This window comes from Protobothrops mucrosquamatus, unplaced genomic scaffold (genome assembly GCF_001527695.2).
Source record: "Protobothrops mucrosquamatus isolate PMUCROS unplaced genomic scaffold, P.Mucros_1.0 scaffold1463, whole genome shotgun sequence".
NCBI classification, from domain to species: domain Eukaryota; kingdom Metazoa; phylum Chordata; class Lepidosauria; order Squamata; family Viperidae; genus Protobothrops; species Protobothrops mucrosquamatus.
In genome coordinates this window covers 121,682-126,264 of record NW_015387641.1, presented here as the reverse complement: position 1 = coordinate 126,264, position 4,583 = coordinate 121,682, and positions in this window count along the sequence as shown.

Genomic DNA, 4,583 nt, shown 5'->3' with positions numbered 1-4,583 from the left:
AGAAGAAGAAGGAGGAGGAAGAGGAAGAGGAGGAGGACGAGGAGTAGTGTTGTGTGAAGAAGAGCTTAAAAAGTTACAGGGTTGAGTAGAGTTATGTTTTTATTCTCCCCTCGTGCTAACCACTACATGGCACTGAGCTGCCAAGTGCTTCTTTTCACCTTCTTTAAGGGGAAAAAAAAACATTTGAGGCTAAAAAAAAGAGGGGGAAAAATAGAATGCGTGCCTCACATTTCTCCCCAAGCAAGTTTCTTGACCAATAAAGTTCAAGAAGACAATTAATTCGTGACTTTGGTGCCCCCCTTCTTTTTTCCCCCTAATTCTTTGTAGAAAGCAGCCTGCGACAGTTTCACACCCTTCAACGCATCGGCTTCTAAATCTCCCACTTGTCCAGCTTCTCCAAGACGAGCAAGGGAGAAGAAACTCACTCCTTTGGCACCGCAGCCTGCAACAGAGATTTAAAGAGAAGAAGAAGAAGAAAAAGAAGTCAGATTAGCTGGAGGGTGGGGGAGAAAAAATAAAGTTTTGTATCAGCAAAAGAGAGCGGAAGAGAGTCCCCAGAGAGAGCATGAAAAGACAGCAGCTTCTAAAGGACGGGTGTGCAATATATATATATATATATATTTCTTTTCCTGTCTTTTTTTCTCTCCCTCCCGTTAAATCCGGGTCACATTGCGATCCACAGAAACCAGAAGTGGTGCCTTAAAAAAAAATTAAATAAAATAAGGCGGAGGGGGAAAAAACTAAAAAAAACCAAAACAAAACCCAAGAGTAAGCAGTAATCTAGCGAGGGGCTGAGCAGAAGGGAAGCCAAACCCCATAAATAATGTATCCCACAACTGAAAATTCAGCCCAGCTCCTGCCAAGAAGATTCATCTGGACCAGGGAAAAGCAGCAGAAGCAGCAGTTTGAAAGATTCATGAGGATCCCAAAAACAGAAGGAGCTGTCACTTTTGCCCTGGGAGAGCAAGATCTGAGTTCCCACCGTCTGCTTTTTTTTTTTTTTTTTTAACTCTGTTAAAAAAATATCAGAAGGCCGAAGACACCACACAAACACACACACTTCCAATTGCTTGGCCAAGCTGGGAAAAAATAAACACATCCTTGGCTCAAGGTTTTGCAAAGTGCCACCGTGCGCACGTTCAGAAGCACCCGGAAAGATCCCCAAACTGTTTTAACATCACCGCTTTCCTCTTAAGTCTCCCTTCTTTGGGTAAACTCCACCATTTCTGCTCCCCTAGCTTTTATTTTTTGAAAGAAAGAAAGAAAGAAAGAAAGAAAGAAAGAAAGAGAAAGAAAGAAAAAGAAAGAAAGGTGAAAAGCTAACCTGGTCAAGCTCTGAAAGCGTCCCTTGTCTTCTCGCTCATTAGAGGATTAAATTTCCCAACTCCTCCAGTTGGAAATAATCTCCCGGAGAAAAAGCAAAGACCTGGTTACTATTTTTGAACTCAAGATTAAGCTGGGGGAGGCTGGGACGAAGCCAAGAAGAAAAGGAAGGAACGGAGTGATGCAAAAATGATGTTATGAGCCCCCCCCCACAAACACACACCCCTCTTTCCTAACATCAGATCTGATTTTCGCCATCAAGCGTTCTCCCCTTAATGTCGCTTCCTCACCACATCAGATTTGGCACCCGGTAATTCTGACATTAATCACGGAAAAAAGACATAGAATCTCCCGGGCTGTATCAAGCCCACTGTGAGCTTTGAGGAGAGACATCTGTCATGTCATTTTTTGTGAGCCGGTAGTCTTGGTGAAAAGAGAGCGAAATATCCAGGATAAACTATCTCCCTGAAATCTGCAGTTTTAGTCTTTGCACCTCGTGGATATTTTATAGAAATTGCTTTCCCCTGCTCTGCAAAAAAAAAAAAAAAATGGTTATTATGATCCCACCAAGACTGTTCGGGAGTCCTTTCCTTCCCGCACGAGGATAAATCTTGATTATTAAGAAAGTCCACCTTCCTAGGAAAGATGTGGAATCAATGTCTTGGTTTTCTTTTAAGAATCCCGGCCCGGTCATCGGAGACTGTAGTAGCTTGCCTCACAAAATTAGATTTTATCTGGGTATCTGGACAAGGCTCCCTTGTCCCCCGTTATTGGATTAAGCCTGCTTTTGAAATAGAGAGGAAACACCAGCGTTTGCCACACACTCTATTGGGGAATTAAGCAGTCAGCTTAACGGCGCACTTGGCAATTAAATGCAACATTTCTCAGAAAACACATACAGGCAGGCAAGAAAGAAAGAAAGAAAAAACAAAAACAAAAGAGAAGGAATGAACTTAGGCAGGAAGGAAATTGTACAAGAATATTGCTTGGCTGTTTGGAAAAAAAAATCAGCACTCAATCCTTGTGGTTTGACCGTTCTTGTTTTCTTCTCTTTTTTTTCTGGCTATTTGTGGTGGAAGTTGAAATGGAGCTGAGTTTTGCTGCATGGAAGAAAAATAATCAAAGCAGCCCCAAAAACCTGAAACAACTTGAAGGGAATTGCATTCTCCAGGGGAAAAAAAAAAACCAACATGCTCCAGAGGTAGGTCTTTCTCAAGCATTTTAAGACTCCCTTCTTCGAATCCATGGCCCTGCTCCAAAGGATGGTTGTGTTTTTTTTAAAGATATTTCTGGCTGAAGACAAGACAGCCCCAAGGCAAGGCTCAACAAAACACTAGCTTTCTGCCAACTTTTTTTTTGGGGGGGATCCCAAAATATAGGAGTTGAAACCCTTGCTGGGACGGAAAGGATTTTGTCCCAGTTGGGCATAAGAAGAAGCTTGATAAGATTTTTGAGAAGAAAATGGACACATAAAAGTCACCTGGAAATCAAGGTAGGAGAGCAGAAATATGTGGGGTTGGGGTGCCCTTGAAAGTTTTGGAGGGGAAGAAGGAGAACAAAAAAAAAAAAAGGCCCAGAGATCACATTTCACAAACTTGGATGGATTCAGATGACCTCTTTTGTTGTTCCCTTGTCAAGCAAATTTACTGGGCTGGGCAGGGCCTTGCGATTTTGCAAACCACTAAGGAACTCAATACCTCATTCCGGGGATTCTCGAGTAAGTCAAGCTAAAAAGGAGGCATTTGGCATTTCAACCCTCTTAACTTTATATATATATGTATATATAAAATATATAAAAATATCCAGGCAAGGCTGAGTTGCTCTCCAAATGAGTAAAATGAAATGATCTAATCCGGGGCGAGCAGATCCGTACCAAAATAAGCAGGGAGAAAAGTGATTCAGCTAGTACATTTTACTCACATACACAACAGAAACACACACACACACACACACACAGAGAGAGAGAGAGAGAGAGAGAGAGAGAGAGAGAGAGAGAGAGAGAGAGAGAGAGAGAGAGAGAGAGAACCGTGCAGGATGCCGAAAACACAGAAAGAAATCTCTGGGGTTGTTATTCATTTCCTGTTAAGAGATCTCTCTGCTTCTCTCTCTTAATAATCATAATATTAAAATCAAATTAATGTATGGTGTGTTTCCCCCTCCCTCCCTTTTTTTTTTTTTTTAGGGCAGAGTGAATCTGGCAAGAGAGAAGCCTGTTTGGGAAGAGAAAGAGGCCAGCAGAAGGGTTTGGAGAGGGGGGGGGGAAAGAGCAAGGGAAAGATTTGGGCTGGGGTGGGAAGAAAAATGAAAATTGATGCAAATTGTTTGGAGGGCTTCAGGGGAGCCCAAGAGACGCTTCATGGCGAAGGTGAGAAAAAAGGAGAAGGAAAGAAAGAAAGAGAAGGAAGGAAGGAAGGAAGGAAGGAGAAAAGGAGAAGGAGAGAGAGGAAGGAGAAGGAAAGAAAGAGAAGAAAAAGACAGGAAGGAAGGAGAAAAGGAGAAGGAGAGGAAGGAAAGAAAGAGAAGGAGAGAGAGAAAGACAGGAAGGAGAGAAAGAAGGAAGGAAGGAAAGAAGGGGAAAAGGAGGAGAGAGAGAGGAAGGAGAAGGAAGGAAAGAAAGAAGAAAAAGACAGGAAGGAGAAAAGGAGGAGAGGAAGGAAAGAAAGAGAAGGTGAGAGGGAAAGACAGGAAGGAGAGAAGGAAGGAAGGAAGGAAGGAGAAAAGGAGGAGAGAGAGGAAGGAGAAGGAAGGAAAGAAAGAAGAAAAAGACAGGAAGGAAGGAAGGAGAAAAGGAGAAGGAGAGGAAGGAAAGAAAGAGAAGGAGAGAGGGAAAGACAGGAAGGAGAGAAAGAAGGAAGGAAGGAAGGAGAAAAGGAGAAGGAGAGAGAGGAAGGAAAGAAGGAAAGAAAGAGAAGGAGAGAGAGAAAGACAGGAAGGAGAGAAAGAAGGAAGGAAGGAAGGAAAAGGGAGGGAGGAAAGCTAAGAGAAAAAGGGTGATGGGTGAAGATGATGGGGCACAAATCCGCGGGAACGCCGGATTTGATGGGGCCAAGAGACCCCTACGACGCCCCCCTTCCTCGGATGTTGGTGCAATTGTAGAGATTCCCACGCGCAAAAACAGGCAACCCACTCGCCTTCCTCCCCCCCCTCCCGCCCCCCAGCATCTCCCTCGGATAAGGCAGGTTGGTGCTAACTTTTTCCCTCCAGCCTGGCCAGCAAAGCCGGGGGGGCCGGAGGGGCAGGGACGGCTGCGGACTTGGCCG